Source organism: Danio rerio, chromosome 14, assembly GCF_049306965.1.
Source record: "Danio rerio strain Tuebingen ecotype United States chromosome 14, GRCz12tu, whole genome shotgun sequence".
NCBI lineage: Eukaryota > Metazoa > Chordata > Actinopteri > Cypriniformes > Danionidae > Danio > Danio rerio.
Window position 1 is genome coordinate 7,220,821 of NC_133189.1, and position 26,474 is coordinate 7,247,294.

Here is a 26,474-nt window from a genome sequence, read left to right on the forward strand (position 1 = left end):
TCAAGAAACCAGAGATGATTTGTGCTTTATGACATGATGTGTTATCCTGCTGGAAGTAACCATCAGAAGATGGGTACACTGTGTTCAGAAAAGGATAGACATGGTCAGCAACAATACTCAGGTAGGCTGTGCCGTTGACATGATGCTCAATTGGTACTAATTAGCCCAAAATAAGCCAAGAAAATACCCCCAACATCATTACATGGATCCAAGCATAGAATGGATCCATGCTTTCATGTTGTGGACGCCAAATTCTGACCCTACCATCCAAATGTCGCAGCAGAAATCGAGACTCATCAGACCTGGCAACTTTTTTCCAATCTTTTATTGTCCAATTTTAGTTAGCCTGTGTGAATTGTAGCTTCAGTTCCCTGTTCTTAGCTGACAGGAGTGGCACCTGATGTGGTCTTCGGCTGCTGTAGCCCATCCGCCTCAAGGTTGGATGTGTTGTGCATTCATAGATGCTCTTCTGCATACCTCAGTTGTAACGAACGCTTATTTGAGTTACTGCTGGCTTTCTATCAGCTCGATCGTCTGGCACAAACATCCATGCCATTTTTAAAGTCACCTTAATCACCTTCCTTCCCTATTCTGATGCTCAGTTTGAACTGCAGCAGATCGCCTACAAGCCTAAATGCATTAGGCTGCTGCCATGTGATCGGCTGTTTAGAAATTTGTGTTAGCAAGCAGTTGGACAGGTGTACCTAATAAAGTGGCCGGTCAGTGTACATGCATGTTCAGCACACACATTAAAAAAAACTTTAGTCATTTATAGCAAATACTATAGTGTTTTTGACCCATATTATATATTAAAGTGTATCATACTGCATATATAATATTACTGTATAAGCAGTAGTAGGCTACTACATATTGTAGAGTACTAAGTAAATTAATACTGTAACAAATACTGTAGCATACTTTACCTTTTACTACAGTAAACTGTGGTGTATTGTGGTATATTTTACCCTAAGTTTTCAGACAACTACAGTATTGAGTCATTTATTTATGTAACTATAATTTTTGTATTACTATAGGAACTATAGAATTAGCACAACATATTGATTTCAGTTATTCACTATAGTATAGTTAAAAAAAAAACACCATAGTATTTACTAATATAAATAATGGTAATATATATGGTCTAAACACTTATTTTAAATCATATTCAAAGCCAAAATTAATGCAGACACAATTATTTGAAATTGGATGTACACCATATATATATATATATATATATATATATATATATATATATATATATATATATATATATATATATATATTATAGGCATAATTATGCTAATAATGTCAAAATATTCCATATTCCATATTATGGCATATTATACAGTTGTACTATTTGGATTTATGTGACAAAAATCACAAGGAGGTTAAAGAGAACATGAGAAAGAGAGAGAATATTGTATATATTTCAGATTTCAGCCCTCTGTCCCACACAGTTCAATCCTAATTTATCATGGATCATGACTGTAAACATCTGTAGTATAAATGACAGAAGAAATCAAGTACTGACCCTTGGTCCGGTGTCTCCTTGGTCACCCTAAAACACACAGAAATGAGTAGAAATGCAATTAACGACAGCAGGTTTTAGCTACAGTAGCAATTTGTCTATTCGCATTGGAAGTGAAAAAGTGACGCAGAGCGAAACATCTATTTAAAGTAACAAAACAAGAGAGCAGGTCATTGAAATGAGGGCAGAGAATGAGCATAACTCTGTTTACTAATTACTATAAACAAGGAACACGGATCTGGGAGAAAAAGCGTCCCGAGGCTCCAAGTTTTTGTTTTGTTGTGCTTTTTTGCAATCAGGAAAAGATTTCAAGCCGGTCTTCATTCACCACAGGTTTCTCCCTCCTCTAATTTGATGCCTGACACGGTCTACATCCCCTCCAAAACATGTGTTCGAAGACAAAAGCCAATGCTAATGAAATTTGTGAGTTGTTTTAAAAATCGCAAAACATCTGCTTGATGGGAAGCTGAGATCAGAAACAGAACCAAACCGTCCTTTGTGTTTGTGAGGCATAAACACCAGCTTTGGGAGGCTAAGACTTTTGTACAAATCTATCTATCTAAAAGGTATGGAACAAGTGCGGGGTCATTCATTTTGGGTGAACTATACCTTTAATATACACACAGAAAATATGGCAAATATGTCCACAATATTCAGAACAGAATTACTTTAGGGACCAAAAGGCTAATATCAAAATTGTGTTCAACGTGACCTCTTTAGCACCAAATAACAGCTTGACCTTTTCTGTTTTCACTGTAATGATGTGCTATTTAAGTCTTCACTGTAATGATGTGCTATTTATTATTAAGTATTTCTCACAGTCCTTCCTTAGATTTAGTACGTTCTATCTTTCTTATTCTCTCCAGGTGATTCTGTTTGTAATATTGTCTATAAATGCTCTACATAATATTCAGGTCTGGACTCTGTGGAGGCCATTTCATGACTGTCTTTGTTTCATCAGCTGTTTTTTTTCTCCAAACATGATTTCATTAGCCCCTTTTACACATACAGATCTTTCCGGAAAATTACTGGCAATTTTACACAAAGGGATCATGGGGGAACAGGCCCTTTTTGAAAAAAACGGTAAATTCCTTCCGGCAATTTTTCGGAAAGAGAAGTTGAAACATTACCGGTAATTTGCCCGAGTGCTGCTTTGTGTGAATGCCGAAGGAAAATTAACGATGTTGACGTGAGACATCTACTCCAGCCAGTCAGAACACTCAGACACATTCACATCCTCGCTGTTTATGAAAATAAATACCTTTGAATTTTTTTCAGACACATTTAACTGCTATATATAAGTCAGATAACGTTTCTATGTCCACAGAGTTTGTAATGTAGTTAAATGTGTAAACATTTAGTCGCAATTCGCGCTTCTGCTTATAGATGTTTCTAGGGTAAAGCAGCTGCATGAATGCTAAAGCTTTAAATAAAAGTGAAACCATCAACAAAAGCTCGACCCTTTTACAAATGCAAGTGCAGCCATTTAGAGACCATTTCTGGTTAATGATGTCAGAATTTGTCAGTATTTTGGAATGGATATGTGTATGGTCCTTTCCGGAAAAATTCTGTAATGTCCTTGCCAGTGTGAACAGCACTTTTTTGAATTTCTTGGTAAAGTCGTTCCAGATATTTACCAATATTACTGTGTAAAAGGGGCAATTAGCAGTGTGTTTGGGATCATTTTCATGCTGAAAAATAAAACTGTTAGAAATTAGGTGCTTTCTAGCAGGAACTACATCACAAATTAAAACCTGTCTGTACTTTTTAGCATTCATAATCCCATCAATTCAGGCAATATTGACAACAGCTTCGTTAGAATTGCTGATCAAACAAAGACAGAAACTCCAGTATTTTTCATTCATTCTTTCATCTTTCTCTAACTCTTTTTTTCATGTCTTGAAAAATTAGACCCCCCAAAAAACACAACTATAACCTGTATTTTCTGGTTTTATTTTAATAAAGAGAATGAGAAGTACTATATAATGTCATTACACCCTCACTAAAACAACAAGTGTAATTTGCACAGTAAGTGCACAGTACTATATAAGCCAGAAATTATTCTTACCCCTGACACATTCTGACTTAAAGTTATTGACAAATGTCGAAAAAAGCTGAGAAATATTTTTCCCACAATAATGTCTCTTATACATTGTCTTATTATCATTTGGGAGAAAGCTTGGTCATTTCCAGTGTTCTGTCGATTTGTCCTACCTTGTCAGATTGTCCTACCTCCTATTCAAAAGGTAGCACTTTTTGATGATGTAATATGCTACCCATCAGATTTTGCTACCAGTGTAAATTTTAATGTGGTATTAGTGCTGTCAAAATTATCGCGTTAATGCATGCGATTAATTTGAAATATTTAACGCGTTAAAAAAAATGACGCAATTAACACAGTTGCATTTTTTTTTCCTGTTGTGGTAGACATGTGTGTAACGCGCAAAGAAACATGGATAAGACCAAGGAAGCATTTTTAAAGGAAAGTTTCAGTATAAAACAACTAATGTCGCATCACCAGGCTCTCCAGCGTTTCCCCCAGAGTTTAATCTAATTAGGTATGTTTCGTATTTTTAATCTTTCGACTTTTGTTTTAATGGAATTTGATACCACATGCTGTACGGAAAGAAAAATCTCTGCATTTTGTGACTTGGCGGTCCTTTAAGGTAATCAAAAGTCACTGTTTACACGTTAGACTCTTAATAAGAGTATTATCTTAATCATATTAAATCGGAGTATTGGTGTCCATGTAAATATACTCATTGAACATTGACATGTTTCCCCCATAAACGCAACTTTTGTAAAGCATCTGTTTTATGTTGCTGTGTCAGAATCCTTGTGAATTATAGCCATATATGGCGTGTTGAATCTGAAGGGAGTCGCTCCGGCTGCCCTCTCCTGCGCGCGTTGTGTGTGCGTGCGCGCGTTTCCTAGCAACAAGAACAAAAGCCTAAACGCTGTTGTCTGTATCTCTCAAAGTTGACCAAAGTCCCTGTGAAAATTAGTCTTTGGTTTGACACAGTGCGTACCTGTGGATGCCTTTGATGTACCTTGATGCTTCTTTCGTAATTAGTTTTTTTTATCAATTGACTGCACTAATATATATATATATATATATATATATATATATATATATATATATATATATATATATATATATATATATATATATAGAGAGAGAGAGAGAGAGAGAGAGAGAGAGAGAGAGAGAGAGATATCGCAAAAAATATATATTAAAGGTATACCTTATCTCCTTTTAGTCCCGGCAGCCCCTGGAAATAAAAGAGTTGGAATCGATGATTAGACAGATTGTCCAAAAGTGACAAATTGACAAGACAAAAAGTATAAGGGAAAAACACAGTGCACTTCAAAAACATATCGAGAAACTCATGTGAACCATAATTCATTCGCTAAGAGTCATTAGTGTCTCTGACTTTCCTCATCTTCAAAGTTTTGCCTTTTTTCTGCTTCAAATGAAAATACAGAAAGCACCTCACATCTGCACTAGATATAGATGCGATCTTTGATCTTAAAAGTCATTTGCGAATGACATGGTCAAACGTCTGCGAAATTGAAAGACGTACTGTAAAACTGACTGAGGATAAAAGAATGAGTTGACTGAAAGCTTACACTTTAAGTCCTACTCCCTATTCCTCTTTAGTTTTAATGAGGTTGTTCACATGACCTTTTTAACAATGACCTTATGAACTGACAAGGCTTCCAATGTCTAAAACATCTTGGTTTTGGGAGAAATGAAAGAAAAATGGGTGTTAAAAGGATATTATTATAATCATATGTTGTGTAGGAATAGATTGTTTTTGTTTTAAAATCTACCCCCCAGAAAACTTTGCACTTTTGCAAGTGATTTCAGTGTGATGTTGATAACAAAAAATGTATATTTAAAGTCATTTTTCAAACTTAATTCATTTTCAATTTAATTCATTAATGCATCAGAAATATAACTGCCTTTAATATGTTCAACCGCCTTTATTATGTTCAAAAAAACATTTAAAAACGGGTTTACAGAGGATTAGAAATGTCATCATTCCTATTAGAATGAACCTAGCATGTTTCCATTTGTGCCTACCATCTTAATTATTTGTTGTTTAAATGTGTTTCAACTATTTTTATCTTTATTACAAAATGTTGGTGTTTTAGTTTAATTTGTATGTATTCATTTTTATTAAGATCTACATAACTATGTATATTTTAGTACTTTCTAACGATGTTTGATTGATTGTATAATTCTTATATTGTTTTTTTTAGGTTGTTCAGGGACAACAGATGGCTAATTCTGGTACATTTGCAGAAATGCCAAAGAAACTAATAAATAAATACATTTTATGTAATGTATGTACTTGCTTTAGTTGTAAAAAAAAGCTAAGTATATACACCTAAATAAAATAAAAATATATGTGACTTGTGTAAAAATGTGATCTTTAAAGCATTAAACCTACACAAAATTGTGTTATACTTTGTTTAAAAACTCAATAGCAACTATAGCAAGTACATACATTACTTAAATGAATTAAGTTTGAAAATTGACTTTAAATATACTAGTGATGGGTCGTTCATGAATGATTCGTTCATTTTGAACAAATCTTCAATACGACTCGGGAACTACTTCTTCTCAGGGAGTGATTCGTTCATTTGTTTGTGCAGGTGGTATTGTTCATTTCAAGTCTTTTAAGTCGTTCATCGAGGAAAAGCAGAAGCCAATCATATGCGTTTAGAGCGAAAAAATAATTGATCCGTTCACCTCTCGAGTCCTCTATCGGATTTGAGTCATTCGTTCATCATGGGCCAATCATATGCGTTTAGGGCCAGAAAAAGAATTGATTCATTCATCTCTCGAGTCCTCTATCGGGTCTGAGTCATTCGTTCATCATGGGCCAATCATATGCGTTTAGGGCCAGAAAAAGAATTGATCCGTTCATCTCTCGAGTCCTCTATCGGGTTTGAGTCATTCGTTCCTCACTGACCAATCATATGCGTTTAGAGCTGGAAAAAGAATTGATCCGTTCATCTCTCGAGTCCTCTATCGGGTTTGAGTCATTCGTTCCTCACTGACCAATCATATGCGTTTAGAGCTGGAAAAAGAATTGATCCGTTCATCTCTCGAGTCCTCTATCGGGTTTGAGTCATTCGTTCATCATGGGCCAATCATATGCGTTTAGAGCCAGAAAAAGAATTGATCCGTTCATCTCTCGAGTCCTCGGGTTTGAGTCATTCTGTCAAGTGATGAACGAACGACTCAAGAACCAGAAGACTCGAAAGGTGAACTAATTATCATGGCTCCTATCGGCTCAGACTGTGTGTACATTGGTTAAGATTATATGTGAATATAACGTGAACGAACCACTGACATTTGAAGACATGAAGAGCTGAGCTGAGCAAAGAGACAACAATATCTTCATAGACAAAAGAGCAGGTAAACATTCAATTATTATTTTCTCCTTCTTATAGTATTCTATTTATGACTTATTTGTCGTGTGATCAACCTTTTGGGCTGGTTGTAGATGTGTTTGGAAGCAATTCGTAACATTTTAATAATATTTTGGCAAATTGAACCAAATGAACGAAATGACTCGAAAAAGGATTCGTTCATCTCGATGAACGAGACTCAAAGATCCGAGTCAGTAAAATGATCCGAACTTCCCATCACTAAAATATACATCTTTTGGAATCAACATTATACTGAAATCACTCACATTGTCTTCTATGCAAATAAGTGGACTTAAAAATATGATTTCTGCTCTTCATACTATCATCAAAAGAACATCTATGTGTCACATTTAAAGTAATTTCAAAAGCTCATCAACACAAAACAGCAAGCTTTGAGCAGACGGATGGCATTTGGAGGTGGTCTGAAGAAGGGGTTTACATTACATTGGACAAATGGGCTTCCCCCGGCAGCGTTAAAGAGCCTGAATGGCTTTACAAACGACTGCCAATCTCCCCAACGATGATGAATTCTCTCTTTTTTGGTGTGTAATCCATTATTTCCATCTCATTTGTGGATAGACATACATGTTAACATGGCGTGTGACCCTATAGGCGAGGTGATAAATGACCTGAAAACCTATCCAGGAGTTTAATCCCCCTGATGTCAGAGCAAAAATAAACCATGATTCCTCATTTGCGCAGCATTTACACACTTCACGTGTATGAAACAGAATTACAACAAAATATTTCTGTTTTCACAAAGCACTACAGACTTTAAAATGTGTTTACCTGGCTTCCTTTAGGTCCAGGAGCACCCTGTAAATAAATCAATCAATTATCAACAACAATTCTGGTCAAAATGAGTTTACAAATATGCCTTGATCAAGATGATCAGGCGAAACATTTCTAGTTCAGTGGTCAAAGTTACATTGCGATTGTGATTATCCAAGAAAAGAAAAACTTTAGAATTAAACAACTATATAGTTTTGTGTGTTATTTTGTTTTCCAATTGTCGTGGTGTTTCATATCCTATAATTAACATTAGTAATTTTGATTGTGTTTGATAAGTCACAGTAAGTGTAACAAAAGGAATAGTGAAATACAGATTAAAGTAGTAAAACTAATGACAGAGAGACCAAAACTGTATTATATTATTAATGTTTTAAAAAATAAACATAAAAATGCTTTTCATACTTGGGAGTTTTTGTCTTGTTTCTTTTTAAATATCTAAAACTTCTTAAGTTAAGAAGCGTTTTCTGGACAAATACAAAATATTGTCTCGTTTTCAGAAATAATAAGTCAAAATTGAGTGACTTTTTTTTCTTAAAACGAACAAAATAATCTTATTTCAAAGCAAAAACTAGTAAACCCGCAACAAAAAAAAATGGCAAACAACAGAATAAAGTAGCAAAACAGTAATAACATATTATATTATTATTTATAAAAAATACACTGTAAACATCATTAAAAAAAATTATCTTCCAATGGGTTAACCAAAAGAATATTAATTCAAAATAAAAACAATGTTAATTTGCTTATTTTAAAGAAAAAAAAATTTGCATTTATTATAAGCACTTCTTGATTTAAGATTTTTTAATTATTTGGACCATACTCACTGGCCACTTTATTAGGTACACCTTACTAGTACCGGGTTGGACCTTCTTTTGCCTTCAGAACTGCCTTAATCCTTTGTGGTATAGATTCAACAAGGAACTGAAAATAGTCTTCAGAGATTTTGCTCCATATTGACATGATAGCTTCATGCAGTTGCTGCAGATTTGTCGGCTGCACATCCATGATGCGAATCTCCCGTTCCACCACATCCCAAAGGTGCGCTATTGGATTGAGATCTGTGTACTGTGGAGGCCATTTGAGTACATTGTCACGATCAATAAACCAGTCTGAGAATATTCTCGCTTTATGACATGGTGCTTTGGTGTGTTCAGAGAAGCTCTTCTGTATACCTTGGTTGTAACCAGTGCTTATTTGAGTTACTGTTGCCTTTCTATCAGCTCAAACTAGTATGGCCATTCTGCTCTGACACCAACAAGACATTTACACCCACAGAACTGTCATTCACTGGATATTTTCTCCTTTTCTAGCCACTCTATGAAAAGTCTGGAGAAGGTTGTGCATGAAAATCCCAGTAGATCAGCAGTTTCTGAATTACTCAGACCAGCTTGTCTGGAACCAACAACCATGCCACATTCAAAGTCACTTAAATCAGCTTTCCTCCCCATTCTGATGCTCGATTTGAACTGCAGCAGATCGTCTTGATCATGTCTACATGCCTAATTGCATCGAGCAGCTGCCATGTGATTGGCTGATTAGAAATATGCGGTAACGAGCAGTTGGACAGGTGTACCTAATAAAACGGCCAGTGAGTGTAGAAAAAAACAAGTTTTTTTGTACTGTATATAATATAAATAAACTCACAAAAATGCAAAATAGATAAGAAAACATGACCATAGTGTATTTAACAGATGTATTTAACATTATAATTCACACACCATTTACACACATATACACGCGCACACACACACACATGCACGCACACCGCACATCCTCATGTTGGGAAATACTCACGGGTTTGCCATCCAGACCAAGCGGACCCTGAATAGAAGAAAAAAAAAAGGAGAAAAACAGACGATTAAACTGCAGGGAGTCCACCAGACTGCCTTCATAAAAAGGCTAAGGGTAAGTAAGGATAGACTGTGAAAGGAAGTGTGAGGGGTAAATCAAGAGAGAAACGAGAGGAACTAAATCAAAACGATCATCTCAGGCCATGATGTCATTTTTCTATAGGGACGAGGACTCAAGACTCTGGATTCACTGCAATAAAGATTCACTCCTGTAAGCAGTTCCACCAAGACTTTGTGGGAAATTAATGGGAGACGTATTGACCTTATTCTAAAATGCGGAAGTGTGCCTGTTTTCGCGATTGTCTTAGAACTTCCGATTCAGTCGCCTATGGGAGAAATGACAAGGAATAATAAACGGCAGAAAATGGCCAAACTACTTGCTCAACAAACAAATGTTTGCATGACTACACAGACCAAGTAGCATAATATAATAAGAAAATATTAAATTGCAACATCAAGCAGCGTAACGAGCAGTTGTTAACGTCAAAAAATGAATGGAAGTGAATGTGACCGGAAGTCGCGAGACAAAAAGGTTTAAATGGCAGCGCCCGCTCGTCAGCTGAGAATAAGGTGAATAGAGTCCAGTGTCCAATAAAGAAACCTTTAACCAGTCATGCCAATCATGTATATTTTCACCCAGAAAGCCTGATGTCAAATGTGAAACTTGATGTAAAAGTGTCCTGAAGCTCCTTGTTCTAAAAGTAGCAGTGTCAGATAAATCACATACTTTTGCGTCAAGTGTGAGAGGTCATCAAAATGGCAGTGACCTTTAACCTTTGAAACGTATATCAGTTTAAGTCCATGTCCTTTTTTAGTTGGCCCAAGTATAGACTTCAGTGGCAACCTCATCAAAAAATAATAACAATAAAAATACACTTTTCATTTGTGAGTGTGGGAAATGAAACCTTGATATGTCACACATTGGCATAGCGATGTTTAACTGAGAAATTGTGATGGTTACTGAACGAAATATTGAAAAGTTTGACCGTTGTTTGTGACAGCTTATGTTTTGAACATTGTTCTGAATTCAACATTGAAAACGTCTGTGATTTAAAAAAATATTTTTTGATTAATTCATTCAGTCTCTATTTTAGAGGTCGCCACAGCGGAATGAACCTCTAACTATTCCAGCATACGTTTTACTCAGCGGATGCTTTTCCAGCCACAGCCCAGTGCTGGGAAACACCATACACACTAATTCACACACACACACACTAGTTTCTTCAATTCACCTATAGCGCATGTTTTGGACTCTGGGGGAAACCGAAGCACCCAGAGGAAACCCACGCCAACATGGGGAGAACATACAAACTCCACACAGAAATGCCAACTGACCCAGCTGGGACTCGAACCATCGACCTTCTTGCTGTGAGGTGAAAGTGCTAACCACTGAGCCACCATGCTGCCCCAAAATGTTTTTAATTGATTAATAATATTTGGAAATTGACTACACTCAACCAGTGGTGAAAAGAGTACTGTAAAATCATACTCAAGTAAAAGAACCATTACTTGCCTAAAAATGTAGTGCGAGTAAAACTATCTATTGTAAATATTACTCAAAGTATGAGTACTCAAGAGTAGTGAGTATCCGCTTGTTGAGTGTGACGTCACGCGAAGCAGCTTTCGGGTCCAATCGCTCTATTCAACTGAATGGGGAGACTCATGAAATGGTAATAATAAACGTTTACAAAGCGATTTAATGCTTTCGAAAATCCCGATCGCAGTATATATGTCCATGCCTAATATCCGATGGCCAGAAAGTGATTATTTTTTTATAAATTGTTAAATTTTTGGTATTTGTTAAGCAGCAAGCCCAGAGATTGTTGTGTACACTACGATTTTATATAAAATTAACTTTAATTTGTGATATGAATAAAAAGTGATCATAAACGAATGATTCCTCAACTCAAATGAATGGCGGCTTGGACCCGAAAACAGTATACATACTGTTGTAAAAAAATAAATGAATGAGTGAAAAGAAGAGAGAACCCAGTCCAGGAGACTCGAAACAAGCAGAATTCCTTTATTGAGACGTGTTGGTTAATCTGCAGTCATACAGCGTCTTTAAGATGTGTCTGCAAGAGCCTACTAGAGGTCCGCAGTCTGCAAGTTCTTTCACAAGTCTCTCACAAGTCTCACACAAGTCTGAATTAGTCTGAATTAAGACAAAGATTTCATGGCTATATTGTGTTCTTAGGAGGAGGGGATATAGCTAAACAAAGCATGCAAATTAAGGGTTGTGGTCGGCAGGGTAAACTGCTTCTCAGGTCTAATCTCATCATGTTCTGGAGACAGAAACCGCCTGACCATTTGATCGAAAAGAGAAAACAATAGACACCCCATGCTGTGAAACTGACAATTTGCATTACATTGGCTTAGCCTGTAGTCAGAGAGATAAAGGTTAAATGTCCCTCCTAGCTGGGATGTTAATGAAATTATATAATTAAAAACCAAAGAATATAACTTTTCAGTTATACGTAGATTATTGTTAATTTGAAATTAGATGATAAAAATGTATATTTCCACAGTACCTTTTCAAAAGGTACACATTTGTACTTCCAGGGTCCATATTGGTACCTCAAAAGTATATACTGATACCTAAAAATTTTAAGAGGAACACTTTTGTTCTTTTTAAGTACTAATATGTACCCTTAAGGTATTAATATGGACCTTGTACACTGTAAAAAGTAAATGTTATTTTACAGGTAATTGTCTGTATTTTTCCATTATACTGTGAAATTTTGGAGCTATGTTTTACAGATATGTTCTGTAATAAAAAAATTCTAACATTAAATTTACAGTTCTTGCTTGTAATTTGGTATTATATTGTTCTACTTTTTAAAGGAAATTTTATGTATAGAGAGTAACACGTAATTTTACGTAAATATTTACAGATTATTCCTTTAAAAATAGGGGGGAAATCAGTCAAATTGTTTTTAGTGAAGATAGTAAACATATGAAGATTAACATGAGGTTAATAAAGTGAAATAATAGCCTATTGTTTGTAGGCTGCATAACATGCATGCACTGTAAACTATAAAAAGTTTATTTTACTACTCTAACAATGTTGCTATGCGAGCTGTGGTGATCACCAGTGATCTAGCGGCTGAGGGTCGCTGGAAAACTACACACGTTATTTTAACAAACTACAACTCCCAGGATGCACCTCACACACCTGTGTTCCTAATTCTGACTGATAACACGCACAGTCAGAAGATCGTTACGAACAGATTTTAAGGACTATAAACTCAGCACACACAGACACATCATTTCTGAGTCTTAAACTGTTTAGTGAGCATTACGACGTGATTTCCCTTACCTTACCACGTTTGACCCCTTTACTTTGTAATTTTGTTTGCCCTCTTTACGCTTGAGATTATCTGTATGCACCTGTCTGTTCATGTTTTAACCTTTAGTTGCAAGATGATTCTCTAAATAAACTGCTATTTGATCCTCAACTTTGTTGTGCAGGCGTCCTCACATGACACTAACCTTGTTTTTGTTGTTAAACGATGAGCAAATGTGTTATTTGTAAAAAAAGAAAAAAAAAAATTGATAGATAACAGATTTTTTTTTTTTTTAAAGAAAATAGTTTTGGAGTTTAACCAACATATCCCTAAAATATTTGTTAAACTATAATATAGTTTATAGTTATATATATATATATATATATATATATATATATATATATATATATATATATATATATATATATATATATATATATATATATACACACACACAGCTTTAAAATGTTAAAAAACTAGAATTTCATGGAACATTTAGAGATTTCATGCATAATTACATAAATTAATCTTTATAATTACAATAATAGCATGCATAATTATAGTAATTATCCTTATAATCACATTATATATCTGTATAATTACAGTAATAACCTGTAGAATTGCAGTAATAATCGTTATAATCACATTAAATAACTGTATAATTACATTAATTAATTATATAATTACAGTAATAATTTGTAATTGTAATTGCAGTAAATATTAGTAAAATGGCAGTAATAACCTGTACAATTACCGTTCAAATTTGTAAAATAACATAGTAACTTGTAATTATGGAAAAATAAATTTTTTTTTTTTTACAGATTATCTACATTTTTTATTCTGAGTTTTTTTCCCCCGTAATTTTTCACCCCTGCTGCCAGAAAATTACTGTTTTTTTACAGGGTTTTTTTTATTTTTATTTTTTTTACAGAGTAGGTACAAATTTGTACCTTTTGAACAGGTACCACCCCAGTGACAGCTTCTGAATTTGAATTTATTTTATTCAACAGGGACAATGCTCATTAATAAACAGTAAAACTGTAAATAAGCCAGAGTTAGCCACAAGGCTAATTTTCATCTGTTGCCCCCTGCCAGATTTTAAAAGGCAACCTAAAATCAAAAAAACACACCATCACACATACAAAAACAGTCAAGCTACATAGGACAAAGGGATTAAAACATGTAAAAAGAATTACTTAAAATGCTAGACAAAAGAATTACACATGATTACAAACTTGATTTGCTTTTAGCCATGTCTTTAAGTTGTATATAAAAGTTGAATAATTTGTAACACCCCTTAAGTCAATCGGAAGTGTGTTCCAAAAATGACTGGCTCTAACTGAGAAGACTGATCGTGCAAAAGTTGTACGTCTAAACTGCACAGCACAGTCTCCCCTGGTAACAGATCCGTGTTGCTTGACCATTATTGTTTCTGTGTGTTACAAAATGGAGGTGGAGCATATCCATTTAAAATTTTAAAATCATACAAGCAACAGCCAAATATTATCAAAGTTTAATTAATTTTTTTTTTATATTATATTACAGTGATGATACCTGATAAACTTCTGATCAAATACTTTAAGTGCTTGTTTATAAAGTGATTTAACTGTTTTACTAGCGTGTGACCAACTAGCAAGATAATATGCAATATGAGAAAAAATCATGGAGTGCATAAAAAGTTTTGCTGCTTCATTAGTCAAGTAAGGTCGTATATGCCTAAAGTTGGCCAGATTAAATTGAACAATTTTAATAACCTATTATTACAATTTTAATTCTGTACCTTTATTTCTGAGAGTGTATTAAAGGTTTAGTGAAGGTAAAATGGAAGTATACAGATTTCTAAGACCACACAAGGGTTAAATACCAGAGTTGACCAACAAAAAATTTGCCATTCAGATTCTCACGTTTGCACGAACACGAAGTCAACACGAGGTCTAGAGCAACAAGCCCCTCAAACGTCAATGAAGTCTCTGCGCCCCAAAGTAAGGGAACATCCTGGGCTAAAATAACGAACACTAAGCTTCTGCTTTTGAATAAACAGGCAAAAGATGTACGAGTCCATTGTGGACGATAAACAATCCCTGGACTTAAGCGTTCCCAGAGATATGTTGAGGACAGGACGTTTGTTTTGAGGACGTGCTAGAAGCTCTAATCATACATCTGGGAGCGTTTACATGGCCTGTTCTCTGTGGTGTCTCTTCATGGTGAGCAGACACCATGTGCACAGGTCAATGCCAGTGGACGTCCTGCAAGAGAAATGAATGCACCGGCCAAGACATTTATCTCTGATTTATGACCACATCGCTCAGGGTCTCAGGCCCTTTAGGTTCATCATTGTGAGGAGGAAGTTGATCTACCCATTGGTCACTGTTTCGGGGTTTCAATCTGCTGACCCTTGAGGCCAAAAACTCCAACATTTGTAATTGAAAAATCCATCAAAGTTAAAGGACGATTAAAGCAACACTCTTTTTTTAAAATAGTTTACAAATCGACTATAGTTAAACAGTTTTAATCCGTTTTAAATCTATTTAGCTGAAATCCAATTTTGGCAAAAGCTCTTTAGCTTAGCTTAGCATAGATCATTAAATCGGATTAGACCATTAGCTTCATTAGCGAAAAGCTTGACTATAGTTAGAGTTGAGATTTAGCCAATTTTAAAATCCATTCAGCTGATCTCTGTGTGTGGTGGCAGCATTTTTAGCTTAGCCTAGCATAGATTATTGAATCAGATTAGACCATTAGCTTCATTAGCATAAGCTTGACTGTAGTTAGAGTTGAGTTTTAGCCAATCTTAAATCTATTCAGCTGATCTCCATTTTTGGCGGGAACATTTTTAGCTTAGCTTAGCATAGATTATTTAATCGTATTACACCATTAGCTTCATTAGGATAAAGTTTGACTCTGTAGTTAGAGTTGAGTTTTAACCAATTTTAAAATCCATTCAGCTGATCTGTGTGGGGCAGGAACAGTTTTAGCTTAGCCTAGATTATTTAATCGGATTAGACCATTAGCTTCATTAGCATAAAGTTTGACTTTGTAGTTAGAGTTGAGTTTTAGCCAATTTTAAAATCTATTCAGCTGATCTCTGTGTGTGGTGGCAGGATTTTTAGCTTAGCCTAGCATAGATTATTGAATCAGATTAGACCATTAGTTTCATTAGCATAAGCTTGACTCTGTAGTTAGAGTTGAGTTTTAGCCAATCTTAAATCTATTCAGCTGATCTCCATTTTTGGCGGGAACATTTTTAGCTTAGCTTAGCATAGATTATTTAATCGTATTACACCATTAGCTTCATTAGGATAAAGTTTGACTCTGTAGTTAGAGTTAAGTTTTAACCAATTTTAAAATCCATTCAGCTGATCTCTGTGTGGGGCAGGAACAGTTTTAGCTTAGCCTAGCCCTGCTGAAAAATCCAGCCTAAACCAGCCTAGGCTGGTTGGCTGGTTTTAGCTGGTCGACCAGGCTGGTTTTAGAGGGGTTTTGGCCACTTCCAGGCTGGTTTCCAGCCATTTCCAGCCTGGTCTTAGCTGGTCAGGCTGGGAGATGACCAGCTAAAACCAGCTTGACCAGCCTAGCCAAGCTGGGAGTCCAGCCAAAACCAGCTATATCCAGCTTAAACCAGGCTGGTCAAGCTGGTTTTAGCTGGATTTGGCTGGTCATTTTCCAGCCTGACCAGCTAAGACCAGGCTGGAAATGGCTGGAAACCAGCCTGAAAATGGCCAAAACCCCTCTAAAACCAGCCTGGTCAACCAGCTAAAACCAGCCAACCAGCCTAGGCTGGTTCAAGCTGGATTTTTCAGCAGGGAGATCATTGAATTGGATTAGACCATTAGCTTCATTAGCATAAAGTTTGAAAATAGATCTTAAATCTATTCAGCTGATCTCCATTTGTGGTGGTAGCATTTTAAGATTAGCCTAGCATAGAACATTGAATCAGATTAGACCATTACTTTATTAGCATAAACTTTGACTTGGTAGTTAGAGTTGAGTTTTAGCCAATCTTAAATCCATTCAGCTGATCTCCAATTTTGGCGGGAACATTTTTAGCTTAGCTTAGCATAGATCATTCAGTCGGATAAAACCATTAGCTTCATTAGGATAAAGTTTGACTCTGTAGTTAGAGTTGAGTTTTAACCAATTTTTTAATCCATTCAGCTGATCTCTGTGTGGGGCAGAAACAGTTTTAGCTTAACCTAGATCATTGAATCGGATTAGACCATTCGCTTCATTAGCATAAAGTTTGACTATGTAGGTTAGAGTTAAGTTTTAGCCTATCTTAAATCCATTCAGCGGATCTCCATTTGTGGTGGTAGCATTTTAAGCTTAGCCTAGCATAGCATTGAATCGTATTAGACCATTAGTTACATTAGCATAAAGTTTGACTTTGTAGTTAGAGTTAAGATTTGCCAATCTTAAATCTATTCAGCTGATCTCCATATTTGGTGGGAACATTTTTAGCTTAGCTTAGCATATAGATGATTCAATCATATTATACCATTAGCTTCATTAGGATAAAGTTTGACTCTGTAGTTAGAGTTGAGTTTTAACCATTTTTTTAATCCATTCAGCAATCCATAGCAAATCTTGAATCTATTCAGCAGATCTCCATTTTTGGCGGGGATTTTTTTTTAGCTTAGCTTAGCATAGATCATTCAATCGTATTAGACCATTAGCAGCATTAACATAAAGCTTGACTCTGTTAGAGGTGAGTTGTAACCAATTTTATATCCATTCAGCTGGTCTCTATTTTTGGCGCAAACATTGTTAGCTTAACTTAGCATAGATCATTCATTCGGATTAGACCATTAGCAACATTAACATATAACTTGACTCTGTACTTACAGTTGATTTTGATCAATTTTAAAACCATTCAGCTGATCTCGGTGTGTGTTTTAGCTGAGCATAGATCATTGAATCAGATTAGACCATTAGCATCTCACTCAAAAGGTTATCTGCTACTACTGACATTGTTACTGCCGCTGTTTAAATCCCTCATCTACCACCTGCATAGAAATCAACAGCGCAACTGGGTTGTAACATGTTGCCAGATGATTCGAGATTTGAATATTTCGTCAACTATGTAAGATGATGAGCTTCATACAAGATCTGGCAACTTGACAAAAATGTATTTTTCATAGCTAGATTGGGCTATACAAATTATGGGAATTTCCCAGGAGAAATCACGGGCGGGAGATGAGTGAGGAAGACGTATATCATTGCACCTACTGCAGTCATGCTACGGCAGCAAAGTTCCTTGATTATTACGCCAGAGTCAATCTTTAAATAGGAAAATTATCAAAACTTTTTTTTTTAATTCTTGAGTGAGATGCTAATGGTCTAATCCGATTCAATGATTTATGCTAAGCTAAGCTAAAAGTGCTTTCGCCAGACCCAGAGATGGACTAAAACTCATACAACTTATCTGTTTAACTCTAGGGAGTTGCAAAATGAGCCTACTTTCCAAAAAAAGTGGAGTGTTCCTTAACCTAAAGGATTTCGTACTTGCAAAAATCCAAAACGTGACTTTAAATGGCTTGCTTCCGTGTGGACAAATGTTATTTGCATTACGATCCAGGAATGCATCCTTCAGGCTTATCTTTCTCACACCTCAAGGTCCATATGGATGCCACACATGAACTAACACAACTCAATTTACGACCCCCTGAAGAGTGGAAGCAACCGTGAAAAAATAAAACCCATCCGTTATTCCTGAACCCACCTTTCATTCTTGTCCAGCAATGTACTGGATGGTCAAACACCGTCCGGGCAGAAAGCTCTCATAAAACCAATAAATGAAGATTAATCATGGATATTTAATTTTGTTGTGCGCACCAGCGAATTCCACTTGGGAACAGCAGGAAAACATTCCAAAGTAGCACAGATTTACCACATATATTTCACCACAAAGTGGAAAGGAGTGAAAAAGAGGATTCGGATTACTAGTAAAGCCTGGAGAAAATGGAATAATGACTTTTTTGTCTGTTGACCTTTGCCAGTGTTAAAGTTTTTCAACTTTGCTATAAATTGCAAATTCAACACAGGGTAATCGAAACGCTTTGAGTGCAGGCCTACAAAAGCATTCCTGCTAAAATTGGACTTTGTGGTGGGCTCAATGGGAAATCTGGGGGGGATTGCATCAATAGGCCCTTCGAGTCAAATCAAGACTTAAAAGTTTTAATCAAAAGAATCTTTCCCCATTTCTGACTGCCTTCACCTACTTCAAAGATCGTGTTTGGGTTGGACGGTGTAACAAAAAGCTGTCTTTCATTGCCAATATCTGCTTTAAGCCTTTAAATGTACTGCAACCTTTCCAGTTCAAATATCGAAAAACAAGATTTACCTGAAGAAATATTGCATTAGAAATTGTTTTTAGATAATATATTTCATATTAAATATAATTTATAACTTTTCTCACCACATATTCAAATTGTTGGAAAGAAATGAAGCAAAAGCCTCACAAACGTTTGATGTCTGCATCAAATTTGATTTAATAATTGATTTGATATTCTCAGAAACATATTAAATGCAAGTAAAGTGTCTACTTTAAAGAGCCCCTATTATGCATTAAAAATGGTCATCTTTTGGTTTTGGTGGTCTCCAACAATAAGCTGAAATGCATGTGAGGTCAAAAAATACTTTCATTGTCTTATAATATGCATTTATTTTGATCTAATTATCCCAGCAACTCCCGTGTGATTCGTTCAGTGATTCATTTGTTCCCAAACCCCTCCTTAGCACGATGCTAATCTGCGCTAATTGATCCAATGACCCAGTCTGTTGTGATTGGTTGACTGCATTAAGTGCAAGACAGAGAGAAATGCCCACCCAAGCTTAGCAGTAAATTTGAAGTATCTAGCAGTTATTAACACCAATATACACAGTACCTGTTCTCAACAGTGTTATTCAGACACCTCACCCCCGAACGCAACCCCCATCTCCCGGATTTTCAGGGACAAATGATGGCAGGTATGTGTGTGAGCCCAATGCAGGAGTGGACCGAAGCAATGCAGTTAAACACCAGCATATTGCTCTATTCTTTACCATAAGTGAAAACAACGACACACATGCAGTATTAATCTACACGGTAGCAAAAGCTGAACTATATATGAAATTTGACCACCGCACATGTGTAAGAACAGCTGATGGTGGCCATAGTAATGACAAACTGCAGTAGATCGCGAGCTCACAAGCACATTTAAATACGTAAACAAAGCGGCACACGTCGCGTTTTCAACGTGGCTTTAGACATGATATATGAAAATAAAGAGGTAACCAGATATAGCACAAGTGGTTACAAGTGACGAAACACAATTAAATACATAATTTGCAAGCTGGAGAAAACAAGAAGGCAACCATTTTGAATTACACTTTTGAAATGGAGGAAGAAACTGATCCATGAACTGTGTACTGTAATGTTCCTGTCAAGCTCCGACAAAGTGCCATACATCAATAGTCTTTTCTGATACTTTTTTCAACAAACGGCCGACAAATCCTCCATTTTAAGCGTGTAGATTCGAGAAGCACTCGTCAGAAAAATGACGGGAACACAGCACAAGGCTGGGGCTATAATGCTAAGGTATTTTTGCCAATTTTAACTTTAACCACTGACTCTTCACAGCCTCATCTGTGGGTAGAGAGATAACACTAACTTTCCCTCACACTTCAGAGCAAAAAAGGGCAATTAACTAAAGCTTAGTTAAGAAAATATATTTGTTTAAGTCTAGAATAAATATAACAGACATTTACATTTATGAAAAATGTTAAAATATAAATAAAACATTAGCATATAAATCACTGATAATACTGCTTATTTAAAACAATTAAAGCTTAACTGGGTTCTAAATTCTTAAATGATTAATTTTATGTTTAAACCATCCCAAACAGATCCAGCCACATCTCAATTCTAGAAGATACTGAAGGGGATAACAGTGAGAGAACCATACAAAGCAAGCCTGGGCTTCCTTTTTCTGCATGAAAGAAACCAAAGAACCACAACCTCATCCCCGTGTGGCTTCGCAGAGAGAGACGACCCCTCATCTGGATCCAATGTTCATGAAGTCTCCACATCTCTCTGCTCTACTTTCTTCTCAGAAGGGAATATCATTTATTGGACTGCTTTATACGTCGAGTACATGGAAATACTTTGGGATATGTGACATTAATTTCTCCCCCACCGGGCTGCCATGCAAGAAAATGGCCCTGGTTTGGTAGAGGTGGCACCGTCTTTAATACGGCTCACAAGATTTAAGCCATATATAAAATATAGTATTTCAGGGCTCAAAAATGTACCTTTTTTCTTGGTAGTACTGGTACTTCTAAGTTCAAAAATGTACCAGACAAAATTTAGTTACACCCACCAAAAATTATGAGCACCGTTACTACACGTTTTATATTAACAGATTCTATTATATGTTAACACTCTAATAACAACTAACAAATAAAAAAAAATCTGCTGGCGTAAATGAGATGTACTGAATTAACAATAATAACTGCTGTTCTCATGGGTGGTGTCTGATATTGCACCGATGATATTGACATATAAGTTATTATTTGCATACGTCATCTTAATAGCAATAACAGTCTTTTCATCAGCTGCAATATTAGTTTCATCTCAATGAATGCATGCTCTTTAGCGATGGTGAATGTGTTATTGTATGACTGACAGCATTGCAACAATTAAATGAAGGATTAAATAACGTTAGAACATCTCGTACATCTTGTAAAATGTGTTGATTCAGTGGCAAACACTGTTACCTGAAAACTCCATCCTACCGGCTTTACAGTGAATGTTTTAGTCATTTTCATAGTGGACTTTAAACACTGGAAGTCTTTTATCCACTCTTCAAAAAGTGTAAATGCTGGATTGACATTCATTACATGATCACTAATCAGATGTGCCATTATTTGTAACTTTAGGTGATTTCTAAAACTAAATCTGTCAGTGTTGTTTTCATTCTTTCATATCCAGACCTTTACATTTTCGCGGCTGTAGCTCCGTCATTGGAACTGAGTGATTGACAGCTGATATTAACCAATCCATTCACATTCTGTTCTAGCGCAGTGGGCCAATAAGAACAGCTTGAAGGTGGGGCAAGCATTGCGGTCTTTGTTTACTGCAGCAAGTTTACATGTCAACTGTTTTAAACCATTCCTGAGTGCTGCATTTGGTGTTTTTAGGTGCAACGATGCTTAATGCGTGAACGCCTCCTAATTCCGCGCATGTGGTGAACTTTTGCTGTGAAAATTGGTCGCATGACATCAGTGTTGCCAACTTAGCAACTTTGTTGCTAGATTTAACGACTTTTCAGACCCCCCCTAGTGACAAATATTCAAAAAAGCAACTAGCAACAAATCTAACGACTTTTTTTGTGTTATACTGGATATTTTTATAGACTGTCGTTTGTCCATACTGTACCATCCCTACTCTTCTCAACGAGCTGCGAGTGATGCCGCCGGCCCCTCCCCCGCCTCAGAGCAGACAGGCTTCCCAGTCCTCGTACAGCAGCCTCTCCCATCTGCCCGAAAGCAGATCACCTCTCTACGTACCTACGGCAAATTATTTAGCACCGGCAACGTAAAGGTATTTCCCTTGTACAGTCAAACTGATCTGCTTCTCCTTTATTTTTTAGCTATTTAATTTGATCTTTTATTCTTTTCTTGTTCACAATCACAGATATTTTAAGTGAGAGTTTCGGAACTTGTCTGAGTTTCTTAAGTCTGAGAGCTGCAAATTTACTACACATCTATACTAATATACTGTATTAAAACAGCAATAAATTAAGTTAAATTGACAAAAGCGTAGTGCAAATATAAATATCTCTTTATTGACCATAGGCTCAGGATGTTAAACAAACAGAAAAGGTAGAACGTCATCACGTCATGACATCAGTAATATGCAAATTAATGTATGACGTAATCTAGCAACATTTAGCGACTTTTCAGCCAGAGTTTAGCGCCTTTTCGTTAAAAATAGTTGGCAACAGTGCATGACATCAATTTTATGCACTCGCACAAATGCTCCCAAATAAAATTTGAGGTCGCATAGATAAATTTTCGGGTGCATATGAGACCAAAAAGGTCGCAGTTTCGAGCCCTGTATTTGGCCCAGATGTTAAAAATTGATATGTGGGCCACTTAAGTCTTAACCAACATTTAAAATACATTACAATAATTTCTGAGTAAAGAAAAAATTCTACCAATCAATTTGCTTTGAGAAAAAGCATTCCTATAGTGTGTGTAAAGTGCAATGCTTTATGGGTAATTTACTTCATTGCAATCGGGACACACCAACTTATCTGGCCCAGTTATGAGTTATTGACTTGGCTGTGACTTGACCCAGATATGGTCCATGTTTGGCCCTTATCTGGAAGTCAGACTTGATCCAGTCATGTACCTTAGCTCATGTGGGCCAAGCAAAACCTGATTGTGTAGGCCAGAGCTTGGCCAGAGAAATTTTGCTATGTGGGTTGTTTTCACTTTTTCCATTTCGGGCGGACAAATACAAAAACGATTGTGGAGAAATCCAAAAGGGATGATTTATGAGCAAACGACAATTTCGTGGGACTCGTTCTTGATGCCGTCTGCATGTAATACAGACTGTTTACGACCCTGCTAATCAAACAACGGCCTCAAATGAATACTGACGGCATGTGGGCACCACCTGAACGCACAAGAACAATGGCGAAGCATCGGCGCACATGTTGCGCTCGCATTTATGCGTAACATAAACCCAACAGAATAAACCTGGATCTACCTGGACTTCATCAAACGTACAAATGCGTAAACTTCCTGTTTGGCTCCTGTAGCTCGTCAGCTGAACTCCTCAGGGTTAGCGCAACAGTGTAAATTATATTTACTTGAAATCATCTGCTTTTTGTCGTTAATAATCCTCGCCATATGACGTAAGTTAATACAAACTGTCTGTCAAAGCAGTTTACGGGATAAGAGCAATCACGGTGTGAGGGAGTAAAAGGGGACTGTTTAAAAGACGGCTGGTGCTAGTCAAATCACTAGCGTATGTTTCACAGTTGCTGGCCCGAAAGCGTTTTGAGTTTTCGTGTTGTAAAGCGTAAAGGATGTGGATTTGGGGTGAGTTCACACACACACACAAACACACACACCTGTCGCTCTCTTCCAGATGATACAGAGACTTGGCAAATGCCGATGGATGGGCTCCAGTTGAGGGAATCTGATCCACTCACACACACACACAGTGAAGTGCTCTATGCGGCTGAAAATAATCAGCTTCAAATTCATGTTCAATGTGAAAACTAACAAAATTAATAAAACTAGTCATTTACAGTTGCAATAAGAATTATTAAACGCCCTGAATTTTTAGCCATCGTTGAATTTTTCCCCAATTTCTGTTTAACGGAGAGCAGACTTTGTCAACACATTTCTAAACGTAATAGTTGTAACAACTCATTTCTAATAATTGATTTAGTTTATCTTTGCTCTGATGACAGTAAACAATATTTGACTAGATGTTTTTAAGACACTACTATACAGCTTAAAGTGACATTTAAAGGCTTAACTAGGTTAATTAGGATAAGGTTAGGGTAATTAGACAATTTATTGTATAACAATGGTTTGTTCTCTAGACTATCGGAAAAAAATATATAGCTTAAAGGGGCTAAAAATATTGTCCTTAAAATTATTATTTTTTATTAAAGCTGCTTTTATTCTAGCCAAAATTAAGCAAATAAGACTTTCTCCAGAAGAAAAAAATATTATCAGACATACTGTGAAAATTTCCTGAATCTGTTAAACATTATTTGGAAAACATTTTAAAAAAGAAGAAAAAAAATCCATAAGGGGTTTAATTATTCTGATTGCAACTGTATAGACCATTTTAATGTGGTCATGTCATTGGCCCTTGAAAATTTCCTGCTTGTTCTCCTACCACATTATAACTCTAACAAAAGGCAATTCAATGACATTTTCACGTTAAAACAGCTATCATAACATTATCAATATGTGGACCTTTTTGGATTCTCAGAAGCTACGAAAATTAAAAATGTTAAACAGGAAATACATTAGGACCATTGTTATTGTTTACATTCCTCAAAATGGTCTATGCACGTCAGCTTATTCTACTAACCCTAAACCAAACCTAAACCACTTCAATGTGGGAAAAAATGCCTTTAAGCTGCATATCTTGAAAAATGTATTCATTTTCTTTTCGACTTAGTATTAATCTGGGGTTGCTACAGCGGAATTAACTGCCAACTTATCCAGCACGTTTTACGCAGCGGATGCCCTTCCAGTTGCAACCCATAACTGGGAAACATTCATACACACTCATTCACACACATACACTACAGCCAATTTAGTTTACCCAATTTACCTATGGCGCATGTCTTTGGACTGTGGAGGAAACAGGAGCACCATAATCCCATGCAAACACAGGGAGAACATGCAAACTCCACACAGAAATGCCGACTGACCCAGCCGAGGCTCGAAACCAGCAACCTTCTTGCTGTGAGGTGATTGTGCTACCCACTGCGCCACCGTGATCTTGAAAAATATCTTGTAAAATATTATGTACAGCCATCATGGCAAAGAATAAAGAAATCAGATATTAAAATGATTATGTCCTGAAAAGTGTTGAAATAAATCTTTGCATTAAACAGAAATTGGGGGGAAATATACAGGGGGGAAATAATTCTGACTGTATAAATAACATCAAGTACATCTCTTTATTTTATGGTGAAATGTGACCCATGCATTTATTTGTTTCAACAATGAGTGTGTGTGTAGCGTGTACAAACACACACACATACCCACACACACCTGTCTATAATTAGCCACAGACTTTTCCCGGCAGACATACAGATCTGGGAAAAGGCATGAGTGTACCTCTGATACTAATTTGCTGGGCACGACTGACCCACCCTGGCACAGACTGTTATCACGAGACTGATCTTACAGCACACTGTACGCCATTTCATATCAGTACCAGCATCACGCTGATTTAATGCAGAGATAATAATGAATCGAGACACAGGAAGTGGTAAAGTAATAAAATCTGAAGTAAGGTTTACTCTGACGAATATACTCTCCTTTCAACGCATACTTCACGCCGCGAGGTGAGTAAAGCTTGTAAACTAAACATCTCTCGATATTCGGAGCCAAAAAAAACCAAAGGGGTCCACGATTAAGGACCAGACAAAACAAGGAACAAAGAATCATTGGCTTCGTGAAAAACCGCAAGCTGACCCCGGGTTTACCTTGACATGTTCCAGAAATGCCTCCGACTTATCATTTTTGTGCCTGCTGTTCACCACGGAGCCACTAGAGGCCACCAGACCACTTCTTTTTTTATTTTATTGATTTAAACAGGAATACAGAGTTACACATGAAATGGTATATACATTTAACTCAAGCATATTAATCATGTACATTAAGTATTTATTAGATGTCTTATGAAATATTTTAGGATTACTTGAAGTCAAGGAATCATAAAAAATCTTTAGATCAATGAAAACAAGTTTACCATTTGGTACAGTCCGCAAATATTTTGTTTTGTGAATGTGGTACTTTCCGAATAACATAAGGATTTCAGTTATTTTG

General features: G+C 36.2%; 2 protein-coding genes across 2 annotated transcripts in view; one reads left to right on the forward strand and one right to left on the reverse strand.

Moving 5' to 3' along the window:
• Positions 1–9,580, reverse strand: part of col23a1a (collagen type XXIII alpha 1 chain a) — a 65,794-nt gene extending 56,214 nt beyond the window's left edge. The window contains exons 1-4 of the mRNA XM_073922508.1: positions 9,560–9,580; positions 7,763–7,789; positions 4,774–4,800; positions 1,532–1,558 (exon numbers count right to left, since the gene is read on the reverse strand). The gene's annotated coding sequence lies outside the window, so the exon portion shown is untranslated. The remainder of the gene's footprint in view (positions 1–1,531; positions 1,559–4,773; positions 4,801–7,762; positions 7,790–9,559) is intronic.
• adam19b (ADAM metallopeptidase domain 19b) overlaps positions 1–26,474 on the forward strand; it is a 248,503-nt gene that overhangs the window by 142,400 nt on the left and 79,629 nt on the right. The window lies entirely within an intron of this gene.